The 25,429-nt window shown below is 41.6% G+C and overlaps 1 protein-coding gene across 4 annotated transcripts in view; it reads right to left on the bottom strand.

Annotated features, from left to right (window-relative positions):
* The window catches only part of LOC131107854 (VPS10 domain-containing receptor SorCS1-like), a 103,101-nt gene extending 78,954 nt beyond the window's left edge, over window positions 1–24,147 (bottom strand). For 2 of the 4 annotated variants that reach the window (XM_058058268.1, XM_058058269.1), the window contains exon 1: window positions 23,756–24,147. The gene's annotated coding sequence lies outside the window, so the exon portion shown is untranslated. The remainder of the gene's footprint in view (window positions 1–23,755) is intronic. The other 2 variants (XM_058058266.1, XM_058058267.1) reach the window with 2 other exon arrangements.
* Between the last annotated feature and the right edge of the window lie 1,282 nt (window positions 24,148–25,429).

Here is a 25,429-nt window from a genome sequence, read left to right as displayed (position 1 = left end):
TTCCTCACTCAATCCATTCCATAGTTTGATTCCACATACTGAAATGCTATGGCTTTTTAACGTAGCCCTAGCATAGAAGTGTTTCAAAGGCGAGACATAAGTTCAAACGCTGAAGACAATGTGCCATCTTCATCTGTCAGCCATTTTCCTTGACAATATTACATAATGACACTTGAGTGCATTTCCTCAGGGATGGGGTGACATCTTCATAATAATGCAAGAGTTATGAGTCTTATATCGAGAATGCAAATGTTGTCATTACGGCATCAGACCGCTTGCAAATGATTAAATACGTAATCAAGCGGGTGGAACCTCGGGTGATGATTTAGAGTCGAGTCTGACTTGGGAGGATGAAGAAGGACAAGTGGACTTTTGGATGGTGAATTAAAAGTCATATATTCACAGCAGGGTCTTTTCGGGGGTCTTAATTCTTCTCACATTTTAGAACGGCCATCACAAGGTGACGGATTTGGGCGCTGATGCCGGCAGCACATTGGTGTGCACAACATGGCAGCTGTGGAATCATTGTCTCTCTCTCTCTCTCTCTCCAAAGACGAGATTGCTGCTTTGCCGCCTGTCACACACGTTGAATACAAACCGCGCGCTGCTCCCACGGCTCGCCTCTCTGATGGAAACTTGTGAGCAGACGGTGTGGAAAAACATCACGCGGAAGGGGAGCGCTTCATGTCGGCCGATTGTTCTGTTTTCGTTAATTAAATAAGATACGGTGCGGAGGGAAGAAAAGGAAGTCCTGATTACTCCTGCGTGCTCCATAAAGGGAGCAAAAGAAACACTTTGGACATTAGTCATGCGGCGTGCAATGTGTCGCCCCCCCTTTGCCGCACGTCTGCCGACGGCGCCGACGCCTGGCGCGGCGGCAGCATCCATATATGACAAAAAGGACACGGAGCAAATGCGGCCGTGGTGCATTAGTCATCGCCTCAGCCAGGTTGCCTTTTCTTTTGCTTTGTTTACCTCCCGTCGACGCTTTTGCGTCACGGGTCCATCATTCACGTTTGCCAAAACAACTCTCAATAAGTTAAGTCGAGGTTGCTGGAATTCAACTTCCCCGCTTCCGTGCCACCACGGGAAAGTCGTGCATGACAAGTTTAGCACTCAGCCGCGACCTCAGAAAAGGCTCCATTATGAGAGGGTGCTCAGTCAAGCTGTTTGGCGATTAAAATATTTATTCGCGATTAATCATCTTGAGTGTAGTTAACTCGGAATTAATCGCATTTAATCACAGATGGAAATACATTTTTATATATAATACCTAGGGATGTATGTGATTGGATGGCAACCGGTCCAGGGTGTACCCCGCCTCTCGCCCGAAGACAGCTGGGATAGGCTCCAGCACCCCCCCCCCCCCCGCAACCCTCGTGAGGATAAGCGGTAGAAAATTAATCACTTTCATCAATTTTATGTCAAGGGATATCAATTTTGGAAATATGGGCCATTATTTTATTATATATATATATATATACTGAATCTGAATCGGGCTGCACGGTGGTTGAGTGGTTAGCGCGCAGACCTCACAGCTAGAAGACCCGAGTTCAATCCCACCCTCGGCTATCTCTGTGTGGAGTTTGCACCCCTGCGACCTTGCTTTAAAAAATGAATGAATCTTCATACTACATGTTCTTCTTGTAATATTTGGACTTTGTTTCCATAATATTTTTTTAATATTTAACATTCCCAAAGCTACTGTAATTCCAGATTTAGTTGGTTTATCATTATATTACAACTTTATGGCAACTTCTTTAATATTTCAACTTAGGTTAATTGGCGACTCCAAATTGTCCATAGGTATGAATGTGAGTGTGAATGGTTGTTTGTCTATATGTGCCCTGTGATTGGCTGGCCACCAGTCCAGGGTGTACCCCGCCTCTGGCTCAAAGACAGCTGGGATAGGCTCCAGCACCCCCGCGACCCTTCGGCCTTCGTTTTGACACCCGTGTTTTATAGCAGTGGTTCTCAACCGGTTTGGTTGCGGTACCCACCATCACTGCTCAATGGCACAGTGGCTGTACTAATTTTTTTTCAACTCAAATGCCTGAAATATCGTCTCTTTAAAGGGACTATTTGTAACCCAGCAGACATGAAAAGCTGCCCTGTCTTTACGGCGCACGTTTCTCCAGCGGATATCTGCAGCTGTGTGCTGGAAGGACCGAACAAAATTAATTCATTCATTTTCTACCGCTTTTCCTCACGAGGGTCGCGGGGGGTGCTGGAGCCTATCCCAGCTGTCTTCGGGCGTAAGGCGGGGTACACCCTAGACTGGTCGCCAGCCAATCACAGGGCACATATAGACAAACAACCATTCACACTCACATTCATACCTATGGACAATTTGGAGTCGCCAATTAACCTAGCATGTTTTTGGAATGTGGGAGGAAACCGGAGTACCCGGAGAAAACCCACGCATGCACGGGGAGAACATGCAAACTCCACACAGAGATGCCCGAGGGTGGGATTGAACCCTGGTCTCCTAGCTGTGAGGTCTGCGCGCTAACCCCTAGACCACCGTGCCGCCGACCGAACAAAATAATATTAATAATACATTTTATTTCAAAGCGCCTTTCAGGACACCCAAGGTCGCTGTACAGAAATTATAAAAACACCAATAATAAAAGCAGTTTTTTGACCCACGTTTGGGTCCTGAGCCACCAGTTTGGAATCACTGATCTGTAGTATTGTCCCATGTACTCTCTTCTATGCTGAAGTAGTTTTTCTATTTGGATCCCGCTTATCTCAATTTGGCTCTTAACATTCTCAGCATCCCCTCATTGATTCAAGTGACAAACGTTGAAGCCTTGACCATTTAGAAGGTCTCTATCTGATCATCCACTGTCCCCTCAGAGCAAATAGAATGAAAATTGCTGTGTAAAGTCCAAGAGTGTTGAATTAGCAATGGCTAAGCCGGGTTTAATAATAGACGAGAGAGACATCCACTTCAATTAGAGCAGAAACAGACTAGCGGGAAGTAATGAGTTCGGTGGTACTATCCAGCCGCTGTGAAATGCGATACAGGCGGCAGGTTAAGTCCTTGCAAGCCGGTGAAATGCTGCTGCAGGCGGAATCCATTTGATACAGCAAATCTTTGACTCGCGCCCCAGAATATGGAATCAGGAGTGAGTGGAAAAAAAAAACGGAAACAAGCTACTTGGCTAACCTGTGTTCACAAATGTTTTATGAATATACTCCTGACCAAAATGTTAAGACCAGTTGAAAAAATGCATGAACTGACATTTTGCAGCGGTGGATCTTAAGGAGGTTCTACGTGGACCTTCAAAAGAAGAAATGGGAGTGAGACTAAAAACTAATTGGAGTAAGCAATTTATTTGAAGTGATATAGGCTGTCAGGCTGCACGGTGGTCGAGTGGTTAGCACACAGACCTCACAGCTAGGAGACCAGGGTTCAATCCCATTCTCGGCCATCTCATGCGTGGGTTTTCTCCGGGTACTCCGGTTTCCTCCCACATTCCAAAAACATGCTAGGTTAATTGGTGACTCCAAATTGTCCATAGGTATGAATGTGAGTGTGAATGGTTGTTTGTCTATATGTGCCCTGTGATTGGCTGGCCACCAGTCCAGGGTGTGCCCCGCCTCTCGCCTGAAGCCCCCTGATATAATAATCATAATTATATTATTCATTAGCCTATTATTATTACTATCATCATTATTCTTCTTCTGATTATTACTACTACTAGTAGGCTAGTATTAGCCTGCTTATTGGCTTGCTTATTAGCCTGCTTTTGCCCTATTATATGACATTTGTCAGAGATTTTTTTTGTTAAAAAAAAATCAATAAGAAATTCTTAAAAAATCAATAAAAAATATCAAATTATTTAGAGGGGCTTAAGAACATTTTAGGGGGATTGAAGCCCCCCTAAAATGTCAGAGATTTTGTCAGAGATTTGTCACAGATTAAAAGTATCAAATTATTTATGGGGGCTTAAGAACATTTTGGGGGACTGAGGCCCCCCCTAAAATATGAAATTTGTTTTTATTTATTATAAAACATAATTTATTATATTATTAAACTATTTATTATATGAAATTTGCCGAAGATTTTTTTTGAAAAAATCTATAATTTTTTTGTATCTATAAAAAATATCAAATTATTTTGGGGGTTTTAAGAACATTTTGGGGGACTGAGGCCCACCCTAAAATATGACATTTGTTTTCATATTTGTTATTATAAAACATTTGATAAAACATAATTTATTATATTTATTATAAAACAATTATATGAAATTTGTCAGATTTTTTTTGGAAAAAAATCAAGAATTTTTTTTAAATCTATGAAAAATATCAAATTATTTAGGGGGTCTTAAGAACATTTTAGGGGGGCTGAAGCCCCCCCACTAGCCTCCTGGAAACACTGGCATCAAACATGCCCAAAGCCACGAGAGGGGGGGGGGGGTTCCATGGTTTTTGGAGCTATGGTCAGAAACCTTTGATCAGCCATTTCACTTGAATGCTTATTTTTCAATAAATGACTTACTCTGAATGTGTTTTGTCTTCTTTTTGCACTTTGAAGTTCTACTTATATTAACATCAACTGTGCCAAACGTGAATTTTTCAACTGGTGTTCCAATTTTGATCGGGGGTGTATACGGCGTGTTCCGAGCAGGCAGTCAGTTCAGATCTTGCCGGATAAGTTAGCCACTCATTAGCCCACGAAATACATTTTTAAAGTTGTGACGCCGCACTTTTGAAGGAAATATGAATCCTGAGGGTGGAGCTCAGATGTGAAGGGAAAATGAAATCAAATGTACTAAAAATGATGCAAAAGTGACGTTAGACGTCTGGGAGGCAAGGTCGGGGAGGACAGCCTGAGATGCTGAGACCGTGTGAGGAGGGGGGGATCGTGGTGATACTGGGAGGAGGATGATGGAGATGGGGGCTGTCACAGAGGAGGTTTCTAGACGTGGTTAGAGAGGACATGGTGGACTTGATGCAAAGGACAGAGCAGCCAAAAGTAGAGCAAAAAGAACATTGAAACAAAGATTGGTGGTGTCATGGTACAGCTGCTGCCTTTGAAGGCACCGTAGGTTGTACAAGTCGTGTTTTATGGGTCAGCACGAGTTTTCATCCCAAATCTATTCATTATAACATCAAAGTCAAAGTACAAAAATACTTCACAAGATGCATTTGAACTATCACATGCGTGATTTATTTACCTCTTTATGCACTGTAATATATTTGCTGTGTTTGTGCCATATAATGAAAATGAATTATGAAATATTATGATAATGACAATGACATAATTGCTATTCTTATTTTATTATCATTAGTAATATTTGTAGTATTTCAAAATTAAACATTAAAAATAATATTTTTAATGTTTTCATCATCATCATCATCATTATCATTAGTAGTATTTGTAGTAGTGCTGTAGTAGTATTTCTGAATTATTTAAAATTTGTAAATGTTTTCAAATTAAAATAATTTTTTAATTAAAATGCATTTTTGAATAAATAAATAATAAAATAAATTTTAATTTAATTTTATAAATTAAAATATTACATTCTCAAATAATTATTGGTATTTTTAAGTATTTATTCTTAAATAATTAATAATTATAATAATATAAGAACAACAGTAATTATAATAACAACAATAATAAGATATGTCCTATATTGGCTTTTGTGCCGAAAACCAATATTGTCCAAATGTCAATTTTTGATACCAATATCAGCCGATACTGATGTGTGTCACATGACAAATTTTTTAATATCGCTTTTCACCATTGGGAAAAATTCAGATACCGATATCGGCCGATTTTTATGCTGATATTGGGCCGATAATTATCGGTTCCAGTCAGTACCATTCCTAAAAAAAATAATTCCTATTATTATTATTGTTGTTGTTGTTGATATCATACAATTAATTCCCCATCACTTGTTAAATAAATATTATATAAATCCATAATAAGATGTAAAAAAAAGCCAACACTGATATTGTTCATCTTAATGTTTGCCCATGCAAAGCAGGTGTAGCCCACCCCCTTAAACCCCCGTGTGGACTTTTGGCTTAATCAGGCAGGGCGTGAATAAGAGAAGGTCATTTAGGTAACGCAGCCGCTTGGAAGAAAAGTTCCCGATCGCGGGCTTGCAGGTGCGAGGCGGCGAGCGCTAATGAGGTCAGCGCAGCCTTTGCCTCCACCGGCGGAAAGGCCAAGCGTGCAAACTTAAAAAACACGGAACTTTTCCCCCACAATAACAAGAGAGCGCCGAGGAGGGGGGGTTCGAACTCCTACACAGCGCATCAGGAATTCACAAAGCGCGCTCGCTCATCCTGCAGTGGACTCCTCTTATTTTCAAGAATGTCACTTTTGAGCGGTACGAAGGCGTTGGAGAGACATCCTTCCAGACATCAATTATTAACCAAAGCTTATATCACAACTTCACGCAGATCAAAACAGAAATCTTGTAAGATACTAGAGGGCATCTCATATATTTAGTGCTGCCAGAGAGACATCAACGGGGAACAGTAAGGTTGTGCGTTTGAAATGTGATGCCAGCTCGCAAGCTTTTTTTTTTTATTTTTTTTTTTCTCTCCACTGACAGGTACGCAACGTGGCAGACGAGCACTGTAGGCTAAGGGAGTCTATCTTTGTAGCTCTCCATCACAGGCACAACCACCGCCGCTAAAGAATAGGGTTCCTGTGCCAATGAATATTTGATGACATTGCTACCAGGCTACCATCGCTAGCATGAGATCACATTTGCATTCCAAACTGCCTGTTGTGCAGAAATTTCGTCATCGACTCAACTTGGGAGGACATTACATAAGCGCTCGCTCCAAAAAAAAAAAAAAAAAAAAAAAATACATAAGGTGTGGTTGCTTTCCATTGTCTCCAAACGCAAAGCAACGTGAAGCTACGTACGTATATCCTCGGGGTTAGCGAATCCGAGCGCTCCTGACTCATTATTGGAGTTATATTTAGACATCAGCGGCACATGCTGCCAGATGATGGTAGGTGATAACCGCAGCCTTCCGTTCCACGCACTGCAAGTGCCGCTAAAACGTCAGAGATACGAAAGCATCTGATTTTGAGGTGGTGTTATTTCTGTAGAAACGTCCTTCGAAGTCCTCACTCTGTGTTGACTGTTACTACTTCCAGATGTATCATCATCATGAAAACCATGAAGACCTTCAGCTCCAGATCAAACTAATACACCAACAACGTTTCCATTGTTTCTTTACGAGGAAGAGCGACTCACTTCCACTTTAGAGATCGCTTGGACCTCGCTAGACCTTGGCTGGTGGGCTGATCGTTCTCTCCAGCCAAGGTCTGATCATTGCTTGTATCTTGTAGACCTTACTTGAATATTTCAGGGCAGAAGACATTTGTCTACAAATCTATGAACCGGGATGGTTCAACACGACCAACCCCAACTCCAAAGCACAAAAAAACAGCATGAGAATGGTCAAAGGCCCACCCAGTTGTGGCCCACATAGGACACAGGAAGCTCAAGTTCTGCAACCATTCTGTCCAGTGGACAGTGATCAATGATATAATAATCATTATTATATTATTCATTAGCCTATTATTACTACTATCACCATTATTATTCTTCTGATTATTACTACTACTAGTAGGCTAGTATTAGCCTCCTTATTGGCTTACTTGTTAGCCTGCTTTTGCCCTATTATATGACATTTTTTAATGAAGATTTTTTTTGTAAAAAAACAAACAAACAAACAAATCAATAAAAAAATATCAAATTTTTTGGGGGGGCTTAAGAACATTTTAGGGGGACTGAGGCCCCCCTAAAGTATGAAATTTGTTTTATTTATTATAAAACAATTTATTATATTTATTATAAAACATAATTTATATATTTTTTGGAAAAAATCAATAAATTTAGTTTTAATCTATAAAAAATATCAAATTATTTAGGGGGGCTTAAGAACATTTTAGGGGGAATGAGCCCCCACAAAACATGAAATTTGTTTTATTTATTATAAAACATTTGATAAAACATAATTTATTATGTTTATTATAAAACAATTTATTGTATGGAATTTGTCAGATTTTTTTTTGAAAAAAAGCAATAAATTTAGTTTTAATCTATAAAAAATATAAAATTATTTAGGGGGTCTTAAGAACATTTTAGGGGGAATGAGCCCCCCCCAAAGTATGAAATTTGCTTTATTTATTATAAAACATAATTTATTGTATGAAATTTGTCAGAGATTTTTTTTTTGAAAAAAAGCAATAAATTTAGTTTTAATCTATAAAAAATATCCAAATATTTAGGTGGGCTTAAGAACATTTTAGGGGGAATGAGCCCCCACAAAATATTAAATTTGTTTTATTTATTATAAAACATTTGATAAAACATAATTTATTATGTTTATTATAAAACAATTTATTATATGAAATTTGTCAGAGATTTAAAAAAAAATCAATAATTTTTTTTTCATCTATAAAAAATATCATAATTATTTAGGGGGGCTTAAGAACATTTTAGGGAGTCTGAAGCCCCCCACTAGCCTCCTGGAAACACTGGCATCAAGCATCCCCAAAGCCATTTTATCGAGAATCGCACAGCTACTCATGATATTTTGGGGAGGGGTTCCATGGTTTTTGGAGCTATGGTCAGAAACCTTTGATCAGCCATTTCACTTGAATGCTTATTTTCCAATAAATGACTTACTCTGAATGTGTTTTGTCTTCTTTTTGCGCTTTGAAGCTCTACTTATATTAACATCAACTGTGCAAAACGTTAATTTTTCAACTGGTGTTCCAATTTTGATCAGGGGGTGTATACGGCGTGTTCTGAGCAGGAAGTCAGTTCAGATCTTGCCGGACTCATGTGATGCTGCACTCCAAAGCAGCACCACAAAAAAAAAATAACCCCAGCATGAGGATGGTCGCTAGCCCACAGTGGGAGAGGTTTTGTACCCTCAAGCAGTCACTGATTGTGCCTTTACTTGTAAATCTGTGACTGTTCAGAAGCGGCAAACAAAAATAACCCCGGCATCTCCACATGGCCGTGTCCCCGGGGATGTGTCGCTCTCATCCCGGTGACACAAACACACTGGACCCGGCGCTCAATGATGATTTGCATTTTCCATCAGGTTCCCTGGTTGGCTGCCAGCCGGTATAGAAAGCTCTGCGGCGCCTGATAGAAACCATAGGCTCCGTGTGCGAGCCGTCTATATCCCGAGCTCATTAGCCGGAGAGACCTGCGTGCATTGTTGCGAGTATGCAGAGTCAGCGAGAGCGCCACTCATCACTCGGCGCAATCTCGACTCTGGCAGATTCAGGGTGACCTAACGCACACGCGCGGATGTAAAAGCGCACACGAGTAAACAGGAAGTTTCCTGAGACCAAATCTCCGGGTTGATCATGCATGCATGGTGTCAAGGAGGGAAGCTGGGGATGAATAAAACGAGCCGCGTCGTGTTTAACATACACACAAGGGGTCCTGTTCACCCCATTCATTCATTGCTTATCCTGTGTTGGGGGGGGGCTGGAGCCTATCCAAGCTGACTTAAGGCAAAAGGAGAACTTCACCCTGCACCGTTTTCCTGTTTGAAACTACAGGAGACGGCATGCCAAATATTGGTCAACCTTGATCTGCTGATGTATCAGCAATTGGGACCAAATATGAGGTCGTTATGTGGTGCGTTCAAGGGCTATGGAACAAAGTGGGAGGTCGCCGCTCGCAACAAACATGCAAAGATTGTAACTGTTTATTATTTATGAATAAAATGATGGCCAAGGGCTGCACGGTGGTTGAGTGGTTAGCGCACAGAACTCACAGCTAGGAAACCCGGGTTCAATTCCACCCTCGGCCATCTCTGTGTGGAGTTTGCATGTTCTCCCCGTGCATGCGTGGGTTTTCTCCCACATTTGGCGACTCCAAATTGTCCATAGGTATGAATGGTGGAGTGTGAATGGTTGTTTGACTATATGTGCCCTGTGATTGGCTGGCCCCGCCTCTCGCCCGAAGACAGCTGAGATAGGCTCCAGCACCCCCCCCCTCACCCTTGTGAGGATAAGCGGTAGAAAATGAATGAATGATTATATTATATAATCATATTTACACGATTATAGAAATTGCTTCTTTATTTTATAATATAAATATGAACTAATTTTTCAGTATCCGCCATTTTAGACCATTTGAACTGATCTTGAAAGCACCGAAACTATTATTTCCTACATTTTTATGGACATGGAACCTACCAAAAGAAAGACTAGACTCCTGTCTTTCATCATATTTTTATGTTTTTCAGTAATCAGCAGTAGAACATAGGTAAGTTTCAGGTAAATATCAGCTCCCAACTAAAAAAAAACAGCTTTTTTTGACACTTTGACATAAATATTTTTTGCTTTTCTGGCAGCTGAAATATCTAAACAACTATGCTAACATCCACTACAGAAAAATAGTTTTTAAAAATAAGTATTCCATTACAAATATTACGCGATGAAGTAGTCGAGAGTTGCGTCATTGCCTCGTTGTGCCTCTCGTATCACGAAGTCTTTGGTAGTGAATGATTCCTTTTTGTATCATACGGTAACGCGTGTGTATACCGTAGATACACAAGTACCCGACATTTACCGTTTGTACCGTCGTAAACCGACGTGACATTGGAACCGACCTAAATCAAATGCGGCGCGGGAGAGCTACCGTGGTTTGATTCCTTCTTCTCTCAACAGCCCAGCTGCTTTTTTCACTCGATGGCAATTACATAAAGAGCTGGCACGCGCTGCAGCAGCCTTCATTCACCACGCATATTTTGACTGCAACACGGCGTGGCCACCCACAACGCCAAGAAAGACATCAGCATGATGCAGCCGACCGTCATGGGGGGGCCGTGGGGGGGGCGTACAAGAGGAAGGAGCAAATGCTACAAATGAACGGGCTGGCCCGGAGACAGAGGGCAGGTCTCTAATGAGAACATGTCAGTGTACGTTCCCCTGACGGACGCGTTGGAAGCGGCCACCTCATCGCCGAGGCCACGGCGAAGAGAAAGAGAGAAAGACAGAAAGAGAGAAAAGGACTTAAAAAGCTGAGGCGAACAGCAAAGACGGCTGTTTATTGACTGGTTGCTATCAGAATAATACAAGTAGGCTTTCATGCGCATCAAAAGGCCTAATTAATCAATAGGGCAGCTTTCATACAAACCGCATCCACGGAGCTCCGTCATTTAGCATTAAGGCCCCCCCCCATTAGAAATCAGCCCTTTCATTTGCTCAATGCCAGTTTTGTCAGAAGCCTCTCTCGTGGACAAAATAATATCCTTTTCATTTAGTCCATTTGCCTTGAGACAACAGTGTTATTACCACTTTTTCTTTTTGCTTTCAATATTCGGTGAGCCACCCGTCACAAAGAACACACCACCAGCACCCCCATCACCACCACCAACAGCACCCCGTCACCACCCCCAGAACCACCTGCACCCCCATCACCACCAGCACCCCACCAGTACCCCCACCAGTACCCCCAGATCCACCAGCACCCCCATCACCACCAACAGCACCCCAATCACCACCAGTACCACCATCACCACCAACAGCACCCCAATCACCACCAGTACCCCCAGCACCACCATCACCACCAACAGCACCCCCATCACCACCAGCACACCCACCACCATCAGCACCCCCAGTACCCTTAGCACCACCATCCCAACCAACAGCACCCCCATCACCCCCAGCACCTCCAGATCCACCAGCATCCCCATCACCACCACCACCACCAGCAGCACCCCCAGCACCTCCAGATCCACTAGCACCCCCAGTACCCTTAGCACCACCATCACCACCAACAGCACCCCCATCACCAACAGCACTCCCATCACCACCAGTACCCCCATCACCACCAGTACCCTTAGCACCACCATCACCACCACCAGCACCCCCAGCCCCCCCATCACCCCCATCACCAAAGGAGCAGCCTGTTTGCTCATCAGCTAAATGAAAGGAACTCAGGTGGGAGCCAAGATTGTTCATTTGAACAGGTCCCTTTATTTCTCAGAAAATCCATTTTTTTAATGTCAGAACTCAGACTTATATGAACCCTCCAGTCAGGGGTGTCCAAAGTCATTTGCAGCCCAGGGCAATATCATTTCACAAGAAAACTAATCCAAAAAATATTTTAAAAAATGAAATATCATCAGTAATTTTGAAAAAATAAAATCCCCCCAAAAGTTGTAATCCAACAAGAAATAAAGAAAGTAGGAATATGAAAGAAAAATATGTTTTTGAACTTGTGATGTTTTGAGAAGGAAAACAACAACAACGCTCGGTTTGAAAAGGCGTGGCTAAACTGTTCCTTTGTGACATCACAGAGGGGCGGATTTTCTTATATGGTTCACAGCTAAATACATCAAAACAGATTGTTTTAATGAACTGAAGCACAAATTAAAGGAAATACCTTTGATGTGAGCTTGATGGCGGAGGAGCAGAACAGTTTTGACAGACGACCGAAGTCGACGTAACTTAACTTTTAGCGTTTTTTTTTCAATTGGCTTCACTTTTTTTAGGACCCATGGTTATTTCCTCTCCAAATTCACAGCACAAAAATTCAAGAAAAATTAATGGAATCTTTTGGTACGCTATTCCTGAGCGACACGCCGCTATGTCACGCCGTGACGTAACATCGCTGAGGATTCTGGGAGATAACCAATGCGACGGCACAACAAACAAAGCCTTCACGGGATGCTACAAAATGAATTCTGGGAGAATTTTTCATGAAATGGGACGGAAATTTTTTTGAAGTCCTTTTCGTAGTCTGAATTTTTCCAATAATGAAGTTTTCGTAAGTCGAGGTTTTACTGTAATATAATTATCATGGTGACCATGGTGGATGATTATTAATTATTTTTCCAATAATGACGTTTTTGTAAGTTGGTTTTACTGTAATATAATTATCATGGTGACCATGGTGGATGATTATTAATTATTTTTCGAATAATGAAGTTTTCGTAAGTTGGTTTTACTGTAATATAATTATCATGGTGACCATGGTGGATAATTATATTACAGTAAAACCTCGACTTACGAAAATTTCATTATTCAAAAAATTCAGACTACGAAAAGGACTTTAAAAAAATTTCCGTCCCATTTCATGAAAAATGTTCCCAGAATTCATTTTGTAGCATCCCGTGAAGGCTTTGTTTGTTGTGCCGTCCCATTGGTTATCTCCCAGAATCCTCAGCAATGTTACGTCACGGCGTGACATAGCGGCGTGTCGCTCAGAAATAGCGTACCAAAAGCTTCCATTCATTTTTCTTCAATTTATAATAAATAATTATCATGGTGATAATTATATTACAGTAAAACCTCGACTTACGAAAACTTCATTATTCGAAAAATTCCGACTACGAAAAGGACTTCAAAAAAATTTTCATCCCGACCATCGATGGTCGTTTCCCGAGGACCACCAGTGTTAGCTTCTTTCTTCCTCATGCCAGCTCTCCATGTCCATTCCATGCAAGCTTCCCCCGGAGAAGAACCAGTTGAGCTTGGGTGAAGGTCTGCCATTGCGGTTGTGTTTATGGGCCTGTCGTGAAATAGTTTTCCTCCCTGAGCGATGCCGCTTTCAAGAGGCAGGTGTAAAGGCTCAGGCAAGCAGATGCAAGAGCAGAGGAGGTGTTAATGCAGCTAGCACGCATCAGGATTAGATCACCATGCCTGAACGTCATCATATGCTCGCTATAGAATACAATCGAGTGCAAGCAGTGACTTCTGATGAGCTTTCATGATGTAAATTGTATTCCCCCGATTTCCCGACACCTTCACAAGTCTGCTAATTGGGAAGAAGCTGACAATTCTCAGAGAGAGAGAGAGAGAGAGAAAAGAAACAAAGACGAGAACAACGGCGTGAAACGTCGACATCACCGCTCTCGTCTGTCAGCGATGCTCTTCGGAGATTCGCCTCCGTGAAAAGGCCTCGGCACAAAAGGCTGGCACTCCTGGATGTTGTGTTGTCAGAGGTGTGAGATGGCTGCCGAGGCTATTGGATATGAATTTATTTAAGCTCCAATTACTGCCACTTCAATGTGACGTCAAGAGGATATTTATGGAAGCGTCAGCATTGGGCGTTATCGCGCCTTCGCCGACACTTTCAAGACGATAACAAAAAAAAAGACCATAGCTCAAAGGAGCGGGTGATGAGTAGCTGCGCCATTCTTGTTATGGGGCATGTTTGATGCCGGTGTCACTGTCTCCACAATAGCCAGATTCCGTTTGACGCCCCTGCACGACCTGAAGCTCCACTGTTTCATTACAACTTTTTTCGGAAAATAACTTATTCTCGCTAGATTACAGTTTTTTTCTCGTAATCAATAGAGCAGCTTTCATGCAAACCGCATTAAAAAATAATTTTAAAAAGCCAGTCACAAGGGATGCCCCCTGCCACGTCTCCACATATCCAGATGCCGTTTGACGCCCCTGTACAACCTGAAGCTCCACTGTTTCAGAAAAAGTTATTTTCGCTAGATTACATTTTTTTCTTGGACTTAATAGAGCAGCTTTCATGCAAACCGCATTAAAAAAAAAAGCCAGTCACAAGGGATGCCCCATGCCACGTCTCCACATAGCTAGATACCGTTTGACACCCCTGCACAACCTGAAGCTCCACTGTTTCGGAAAATAAGTTATTTTCGCTAGATTCAATTTTTTTTCTTGTACTCAATAGAGCAGCTTTCATGCAAACCGCATTAAAAAAAAAAGCCAGTCACAAGGGATGTCCCATGCCACGTCTCCACATATCCAGATGCCGTTTGACGCCCCTGTACAACCTGAAGCTCCACTGTTTCGGAAAAAAACTTTTCCTCGCTAGATTACATTTTTTTTCTCGTAATCAATAGAGCAGCTTTCATGCAAACCACGTCAAAAAATAAATAAACCAAAAAAAAGCCAGTCATGAGGGATGCCCCATGCCACGTCTCCACATAGCCAGATGCCGTTTGACACCCCTGCACAACCTGAAGCTCCACTGTTTCGGAAAATAACTTATTTTCGCTAGATTAATTTTTTTTCTTGTACTCAATAGAGCAGCTTTCGTGCACACTGCATCAAAAAAAACCAGTCACGAGGGATGCCCCCTGCCACGTCTCCACATAGCCAGCTGCCGTTTGACGCCCCTGCACGACCTGAAGCGCCACTGTTTTGGAAAATAACTTATTCTCGCTAGATTAACATTTTTTCTTGTACTCAATAGAGCAGTTTTCATGCAAACCGCATAAAAAAAAAATAAAAAGCCAGTCACGAGGGATACCCCCTGCCACATATCCACATAGCCAGATGCCGTTTGACGCCCCTGCACAACCTGAGGCTCCCCTGTTTCATTACAACTTTTTGTGAAAAATAACTTATTCTTGCTAGATTAGAATTCTTTTCTCATAATCAATAGAGCAGCTTTCATACAAACCGCATCACAAAAAAAAAATTCTCGTAATTTCTGACTAATAAACATACAACTTTATTCTGATAACTTTGTTCGATAAATTATTCTTCCTTTGTTTCATATAAGATACCCCATTCTAGTAATTGTACAACATTTTCTTGTACTATTACGACTTTATTCGCATAACTTTTTCCTTTTGATCTTTTCTATATTATGACAACTTTTTTTTTAACCGTCCATCGTGCTACGAACGTGGAGAAGCGTAAGATGAAATTATTCTAATTGTAGGCTACGCCGGATCGTCATTCCAGAGGTGCGGCAGCTTTGTGAAGCCAGAGAACAAAATGTGGTTCTTTTTTTAAAGCCTATGAAAAATCTATTCCAAAAGTTCCTCCTCTTTAAAATACAGCATAAAGTGGATGTTTTCAAACTTTTAATGCGAAGAGAAATAATTACAGACGTCACGGCTGAGCGCCGGGTTTTGAAGAGCGGGTGAAACTTTTATGAGCGGCATCCCGTTTTCTTTTCTTTTTGTTGCGCAGCCTTCTCTTTGGCACACTTTTCAGACGTTATAAATAAAATATGATGTTCACATGGGCGTGCTTAAACAACAAAAAGAACCCATGTCTGACTTGTTCTACAATGATCTCCAGCAGATCTTTTTGTGAGGGGCGGGGGTGCAAAATAAAATGAAAAAAAAAAATACAAATAAATAATAAAGAAGAGACACAAACAAAGTCGGTGTCACGTTCAAAGCAGGCCGCCAGCTTTTGAAGACGGTGCCGTCTCTCAGCGTAACGCCGCCACGTCAGTCAATCACTCGCCAGTTTTCTGATGGTTGTGAGCTCAAAAGGCCTGGCGATGCAGACGAAAATGGATTCATGTCGTATTAATAGTCGGGCCACCGCCACGACGGCGCTGTGATGAAGCCATTAAGCATCAGTAACCACCGCCGTCACACACGCTGGTGTCATGATGGAGAAGTAACAGCCCTTTAATGAGGCGCACTACATGCCCATTCAACGTCAAATTGCAAAACCACGGGCGGGGGTTGGGGGGGGGGGGGTGATTTAGCGTTAGAAACAACAGTGCAGCTTCGCTATGCCTTAATAAAATCATGTCCTCCTGTGCCACTTCTTAATATTACTGTATTATACTGTACAGTGATGGGAATAACGCTGTTACTTTAAGTAATCTAACTAATTACTTTTACTGTCAGCATAACGCCGTTACCATTTTCGACATCCCGTTACTGAAGCTGCCTAAAAATACCGTTGCAGAGTTGCATAACCACATAAGCAATGAGGATTGGCTCAGGTTTTAGTAAAATTGCGTCTTCAGCCAATCAGAGAACCCGAGTGGGCGGGTGTTTAGAGCACGTCCAAATAGTATTAGTTACTTAGTAGTTACTTAATAGTAAAAGTTGCTTTTACTGGTAACTAGTTTCTTTTGTAGTGGAGTTACTTTGAGAAGTAACTAGTAACTATAAGTAATTACTTTTTTAAAGTAACATGCCCCACACTGGTACTGTAAGTCATATAGTGGAGTAACTCACTTAGTAACTCAGTTACTTTTTTTGAGAAGTAACTAGTACTGTAAGTCATATAGTGGAGTAACTCAGTTACTTTTTTTTTAGAAGTAACTAGTACTGTAAGTCATATAGTGGAGTAACTCACTGAGTAACTCAGTTACTTTTTTGAGAAGTAACTAGTAACTATAACTAATTACTTTTTTAAAGTAACACGCCCAACACTAGTACTGTGAGTCATATAGTGGAGTAACTCACTTAGTAACTCGGTTACTTTTTTTGAGAAGTAACTAGTAACTATAACTAATTATTTTTTTAAGGTAACATGCCCAACACTGGTACTGCAAGTCATATAGTGGAGTAACTGAGTTGCTTTTTTTGAGAAGTAACTAGTAACTATAACTAATTACTTTTTTAAAGTAACGTGCCCAACACTGGTACTGTAAGTCATATAGTGGAGTAACTCAGTAACTCAGTTACTTTTTTTGAGAAGTAACTAGTAACTATAACTAATTACTTTTTTTAAGAAACATGTCCCACACTGGTACTGTAAGTCATATAGTGGAGTAACTCAGTAACTCAGTTACTTTTTTTGAGAAGTAACTATAACTAAATTACCTTTTCAAAGTAATGTGCCCCACAATGGTACTGTAAGTCATATAGTGGAGTAAATCACTTAGTAACTCTTTTGTTACTTTTGTGAGTAGTAACTAGTAACTATAATTACTTTTTTAAGGTAAAGTGCGCAACACTGGTCATAAGTCATATGGTGGAGTAGCTCAGTTACTTTTTTGAGACGTAACTAGTAACTATAAGTAATTACTTTTTTTAAAGTAACATGCCCAACACTGGTACTGTAAGTCATATAGTGGAGTAACAGTTACTTATTTTAGGAAGTAACTAGTAACTATAACTAATTACTTTTTTAAGGTAACATGCCCAACACTGGTACTGTAAGTCATATAGTGGAGTAACTCAGTAACTTTTTTCGAGAAGTAACTAGTAACTGTAACTAATTACTTTTTTAAAGTAACACTCCCCACACTGGTACTGTAAGTCATATAGTGGAGTAACTCAGTTACTTTTTTTGAGAAGTAACTAGTAACTATAACTACTTACTTTTTTAAAGTAACATGCCCCACACTGGTACTGTAAGTCATATAGTGGAGTCACTCACTTACTTTTGTGAGTAGTAACTAGTAACTATAACTAATTACTTTTTGAAGGTGAAGTGCGCAACACTAGTCATAAGTCATATGGTGGAGTAGCTCAGTTACTTTTTTGAGAAGTAACTAGTAACTATAAGTAATTACTTTTTTAAAGTAACATGCCCAACACTGGTACTGTAAGTCATATAGTGGAGTAACTCTGTTACAACAACAGCTGGGATAGGCTCCAGCGCCCCGGCGACCCTCGTGAGGATAAGCGGTAGAAAATGAATGAATGAACATGACTTTTGTTGTGAGATATTTCTTCCATTCAATCGTATTTCTAACCTTCCTGCCCAAAATCCTGGCAATTGCGATTTTTTCTTTTATTTTGTGTGATCCTGTAGCCTGCATTATGTGTGTGATGTAAACAAAGATTGATAGGAGCGTAAAAGTGACTGTAGGGGTGTTATACCACAGCTACAAGTCTCTAATGTTAAAAGACGTATTTAGAAAGCCATACAAAGGTTTTCTATGCCGGGTCAAATACATGTTGGCAGGACTGGCAAACGCAAAAAACAGTCAAATACGGCACCTCCACGACACTTTTACTGCTTTTCTGCTATCTGCCCATCCGTCTTTATCTATAGCCTAGCCGTGTCCCGCTGGAGCACTACTGCAAAATTGGACGGCATGTGTGATTTCTATCTCTCCGTCCTTTTTTTTTTTTTTGTTCTAATTCTCTCAGTGGAGCAAGACATCCACCTCATTAAAAGGGAATGTGTCTGCAGGAGAACAAAAATCAATGCTTACAACAATGGAATACATTTAGTGTGGACATCTCCGTCAGCAGGGGGATGATGTATTCATTAATGTGATTGAAGTTGGTCCACAGTTCAAATCCCAAGACAGCGCGCCGACATGAATCACAGCTCAGCTCCAGAAGTCATGACCCGAATTCTTTCATTTAACCATGTTCATCTCCGATAATGACTATGACATCCAAAGAGCGCCGAGGTTTCGGCGATATTTCACCAACTACGGGATCATGAAACGTCGGCATACAACCATTATTGCTGTGAATTATGGGTAAAGATCAATAGAGGGTTTTTTCTTTACATCTGTCCTTTCTCCAGTGGAAATAAAGCAAAGCCATAAGGAAGCATGCGCACATTAACGCTGAAGTAATACAGCTTATTACAGTCTGAAACCCGTAATATGATGAAGAAAAAGCAGCCAATTTAACTCAAATGTAGCTCATATTCACTCGGAATGTGCGCACCCTCGCCAAGGCGAAGGCGAATAAACACATGGAGCACATAGGCATCAAACCAGGAGCGGATGGAAAGTACTCCCAAAAGGAAGGAGACGAGCCTAAACAGTATGTAGGGCTTCCACGTCCTTTCATGGCCGATCACGTTATTCGTGGGGCGGGCCCCCCTGGGCTCTCATATTAGTGCAACCCTGCAAACGTGTAGAAATGTATGGAACTCAAACATGCAATTTGACTCTTGAATGAACTCTTCAGTTTCAAGTGGGGGGTCATGACGGAAAATAATTGAGAAGCACTGCTGTACACTAATGACACTTCAGTTCAGCTAGCTAAATGAACTCTGCATAGGCCTAGCAATCAATAATGCAACTAGCCGTGCCGGAAATATTCATTCATTTATTCATTTTCTACCGCTTATCCTCACGAGGGTCGCTGGAGCCTATCCCAGCTGTCTTTGGTTCATACCTATGGACAATTTGGAGTCGACAATTAACCTAGCATGTTTTTGGAATGTGGGAGGAAACCGGAGTATAGCATAGAAAGCATAGAAAAGTTATCGACAATACGTTTTTTACCACTATTAGAGCCCTCTAGACAAGCACTAACACCCCTATAGTCAGCTTTACACTCGCATGACATGAAAACTTACGCATTAGCATTAGGAATGACTCATGCTAACATTACTGAGTACTACATATCATTCATTCATTCATTCATTTTCTACCGCTTATCCTCACAAGGGTCGCCGGGGGTGCTGGAGCCTATCCCAGCTGTCTTCGGGGCAAGAGGCGGGGTACAGCCTGGACTGGTGGCCAGCCAATCACAGGGCACATATAGACAAACAACCATTCACACTCACATTCATACCTATGGACAATTTGGAGTCGCTAATTAACCTAGCATGTTTTTGGAATGTGGGAGGAAACCGGAGTATAGCATAGAAAGCATAGAAAAGTTATCTACAATACAGTTTTTACCACCATTAGAGCCCTCTAGACAAGCACTAACACCCCTATAGTCAGCTTTACACTCGCATGACATGAAAACTTACACATTAGCATGAGGAATGCCTAATGCTAACATTACTGAGTACTACATGTCATTTATTTTTGAATAGTCACAAAACAACTGGGGTGCTATCCCAGCTGTCTTTGGGGCGAGAGGCGGGGTACACCCTGGACTGGTGGCCAGCCAATCACAGGGCACATATAGACAAACAACCATTCACACTCACATTCATACCTATGGACAATTTGGAGTCGCTAATTAACCTAGCATGTTTTTGGAATGTGGGAGGAAACCGGAGTATAGCATAGAAAGCATAGAAAAGTTATCTACAATACAGTTTTTACCACTATTAGAGCCCTCTAGACAAGCACTAACACCCCTATAGTCAGCTTTACACTTGCATGACATGAAAACTTATACATTAGCATTAGGAATGCCTAATGCTAACATTACTGAGTACTACATATCATTTATTTTTGAATAGTCACAAAACAACTGGGGTGCTGGAGCCTATCCCAGCTGTCTTCGGAGCGAGAGGCGGGGCACAACCTGGACTGGTGGCCAGCCAATCACAGGGCACATATAGACAAACAACCATTCACACTCACATTCATACCTATGGACAATTTGGAGTCGCTAATTAACCCAGCATGTTTTTGGAATGTGGGAGGAAACCGGAGTACCCGGAGAAAACCCACGCGTGGGAGAACATGCAAACTACACTCAGAGATGGCCGAGGGTGGAATTGAACTCGAGTCTCCTAGCTGTGAGGCCTGTGCACTAACCGCTCGACCACAGTGCAGCCATGCCATAAATAAAAACAAAGGAAATAATTTTTCCGGCCTTGATATATTCCGACTTCCAACTCAAAGTTCTACCATCAGCTGCTGGTGCGTCCCGATCTGACCCAAAACCGCAAAATCGGGCGTGGAATGGTTATTGGACGGAAAATGGCTGACATCAACATGCTTCAACGAGCAAAAAGCGCTTGAACAATCGCTACCACCAACGCAGCTCCAAAGGCCTCCATGTTGTTTCTGATGTAAACACAAGTCCGGTTATTTGCGTCCAAATCCGTACTTTGGTTGGAGGTTTTGGGAAAAAAAAAAAAATGTTAGTGCCAGATATCTGCGAGCTTGTGTCGCTGATAGGCTAAATCGTGGAAAAATAACTTGGTTTTATGAGATACCTCAGTGTCTTTGCCCCTGTGGGGAGAGGCGGGGCACTAGCGAGTGCACACAGCGCTGGAACTTAGGTTTCGTCTGCCGTGATTCAAGGCGTTCCACATACTTGCATGATAAGGGTGAAAACATAAGTGACTGCTCTTCTAAGCGATGATACGATGTCTGATTCCGATAAAACTGCTCTCTCTGGAAACAAGTTAAAATATCACATTTGCGTCTACCAGCTACATTTGACTTTGTGAGGAAAAATCACCAGCTACATCTGGGATGCTCTGTCAGCTTTCAGCACGAGGCTGTTTAAAACCGCCAAGAGGTTCAATTGAACGGTTTCACTTGGTTTAATCATCCCTTCAAAATAAAGCGGCCTCTCCTTTCATCTTCCGGAGAGGAGAGTGTATACGCCACGCAGAAGCACAAGCCCGAGTGTGTGTGTGTGTGTGCGGGGAATCTGAGCTGTCATAGGCGGCCAAAGTTAGGGTTGAAGTCTGAACTCTGCACCCCCGACATCATTCAACGCTAACGGTCCCGCACGCTACGCTACGCTACGGCCACGTGACGCTCGCTTTCGGCTTTCATCTCCGCAGTTGCGGCGGCAAAAGAGCTGTACACAAGTCAGACTGGATTTAATTATAAATCCCTGCAACTCCTCTCTCCGCCGGCGGAGTTCCTGCAGGCGAGGCAAAGAAAAGAAAAAAGAAAAAAAAAAAATGCACCGACTCGTATCAGAATGAGTCCAATTTGCTGGTAGGATGATAGCATGCAATCTGCTCTGACTGCAGTTAGATGGGGGACCCCTCGCTGTTTGGCCCCTGGGGGGGGTCAACGACTACCACATGTGGACTATAAAACGCCAGTGAAAGCTGCTTCAGTTAGTTCGTCTGGTAACCCCCACTCGGCCCCCCCCCGGCTTGGTTATTTCAATACCATTTTTGTGCGCCAAGTGCATAAAATGGCTCCTGCAGTGGTAATTATTTTACACAAATCACGTGATGGTTGTGTGAACTTTCCTGTTGAGGCGCTGCGTGATTTTCCTTTTACAAATGTCCCAAATGTGTCCGTATGTTGTTTAAAACCGTGCCATGTTGCAGTGATGATGGGCTTTCGATCCCTTTGGATGGCAACATGTGACTTGATATGTTGTTATTCTTATTTGGGGCTACCATGCATCCCAAAAAATAATAATAATAATAATAATAATAATACACTAAACAATATATAGTTCATTCATTCATTTTCTACCGCTTATCCTCACAAGGATCGCGGGGGTGCTGGAGCCTATCCCAGCTGTCTTCGGGCGAGAGGCGGGGCCAGCCAATCACAGGGCACATGTAGACAAACAACCATTCACACTCACATTCATACCTATGGACAATTTGGAGTCGCTAATTAACCTAGCATGTTTTTGGAATGTGAGAGGAAACTGGAGTACTCAGAGAAAACACACGCATGCACCGGGAGAACATACAAACTCCACACAGAGATGGCCGAGGGTGGAATTGAACCCTGGTCTCCTAGCTGTGAGGTCTGCGCACTAACCACTCCCCCGCCGTGCAGCCCCCAATATATAGTTATTCATTGAAATTCAAGTCGCTCAAGTCCAAAGAAGAGCTTGAAGCAGAGATTCAAACCCAGATCTTCCCGATCTCCTGATTCTGTAGCCAAGATGCTAACCACTCGTCCACCGTGTTGCCCCAAGAAACAATAATAATACTAATAAAAAGAAAATACAATAATAATAATACCAATCCCATTCAGAGTGAATGCCAACATGTGGCATTACTATTATTATTATTTGAATGTCTTTGAAAAAACATTAGGCTGCACAACGGTCGAGTGGTTAGCGTGCAGGCCTCACAGCTAGGAGACCCGAGTTCAATCCCAATTATATTTCGTTATACTTGTAAATAAATAGTTAAATTCTTTGTTGGTGTAGAGTTGTTTACATGTTTGGGAAAAAGAAAAACATTTGTGTCAAAGTGACAGTTAGTCGGGAACTGATATTTTCCTGAAACTTGCCTGTGTTCTACTGCTGACAACAGAAAAGACAGGAGTCTAATCCTTCTTTCGGTAGGTTCCATGTTTCTATCGTCATCCAATACAATAGAGATGAGTTATAAAGATGAGTTAAAATATCCAAAATGGCTGCCACTGAAGTAGTTGTCAATTGAAAGATGCAGACTAGAATTGAATGAGTTCATATTTACATACTTGAAGACATATAAAATGCATGGACTTACCGTTGTAGATGTCAACTTCTGCTCCTCAGTCGGCCATTTTGGGCGTAACCTGGCGTGAAACCTGGATCCTCGTTCAATGTGATATTCCCCCTGGATCCATTGGGTGGTAGCTTCCTTTTCTTGTGTCGTCCATGTCCATGCGGCAGACCTAATCAGGGTGAAAGAGGTTTGGGGTGTGCACACAGGTGAGCGTGATTAGCGCAGGGTTAGCTTTTTCTTATTGGCTACGTTCAAAACATCACACCTACTAAGATCATTCCAAAAAGGGATTTTGACTCCCTGCGGTGACTGATTAAACACTTCGGGGTGAGCAGGAAGTCATCTTTTCAGGGACTAAGGGAGACTATGGGATGCCCCAACTGTATCACTTCCTCTGAGGAGGAAGTTCCCTGTGCCCCACTTTGAAAGCCCCTGGTGTACGCTAGTATTTCCAACGGGTTTTAGTCATTCCGTAAAAGATGAAAAGCGCTCCCCTAGCGTTCTAGTCCAGCTTGTTTGGAAAAAAAAAAAAAAATCAGGCAGCACTTTAACACGGCTGTTTAAATGTTGATGAGAAGTCTGTTTCCACCCACCCAGTGACACCTCATCAAAAAAACATGCTTTATCGTGCAATATGAATCCGAGTGTTCACATCTGTATGATATTTCAGGTTAAAAATGCGATTTATTTACAATTAATTGAACGTATTATGTCGGGTGAGCAGAATTTAAGGAACAAAGTAAAACATTAGTTCCAGCGTCCAAACGTTCTTACGTGAGAACATTGAAATGATGTCATTTCAAAGTGTTTTCTCTCTCCGAGGAGCCGGCTTTCACATCATTAAAAGTCACCCAAAGTAACTTTTAATGGCGCTTTCCCTTGTTATTTTAGCGGGAATAAGTACAAGGAAGTGATCATTTCTAAATCAATTCTTAAAAACTAAGCTGTGACCCAGAAAGGAAGTTTAAAGTTGCATGTGCGCCATCACGTGCACGCAGCCACGGCGAGGGGCAGCCTAGGTCAACTTGGCGGGACGGGGAAAGGTCATATTTTAATAATGGCTCAAGAGCCGAGGCGGAGCGCATTATGTGTCGAAGATGGTGGCGTTGAACAGACGCTAATGGAAAAGGGGCTGATGGAGCGACAGCGACACATTTTTAGGGGAATACGCCACAGTAGTTTTACTTTATTGTAGTTTTATTTAACTTTGTTTGACAGCGGTTCGTGTCTCTTTACAACTAATATGGAGGATGAGTGATGTGAGCACAGCAACATCTAAATTTGGGGTCAAATCTGAAATTTGGGGGAAAATATGTCGGCAAATTTGAAGAAATTTTTAACTTTGAACTGCCTTCATGTTAGAAATCTGTTCAAAATCGTCTTTTACCTGCTGCACTCAAAAACTTTTTGCAGTTGGCAATAACCACCACATCGTTTAAAAAACCAAACAAAAAAAAAAAATAAACACAGAGCTGAATGTACTGTCATTTCTTTCTTTCAATAAAATAATATTGAATAAAAAAATAAAATAAAATATTAAAATAAAATAAAAAAAATGTTGTGATTAATCCAATATTGTGATTAATCTAGTAAAAACCACAATTTCGCAAAAAGCCGGTTTTCTCCCTTTTTTAGTTGGGAACTGATATTTTCCTGAAACTTACCTATGTTCTATTGCTGATTACTAAAGAATTG

Source organism: Doryrhamphus excisus, chromosome 20, assembly GCF_030265055.1.
Source record: "Doryrhamphus excisus isolate RoL2022-K1 chromosome 20, RoL_Dexc_1.0, whole genome shotgun sequence".
In the NCBI taxonomy this organism is placed as follows: domain Eukaryota; kingdom Metazoa; phylum Chordata; class Actinopteri; order Syngnathiformes; family Syngnathidae; genus Doryrhamphus; species Doryrhamphus excisus.
Note: the sequence above shows the minus strand (reverse complement) of the source record. Positions and strands in the feature narration are given on the sequence as shown.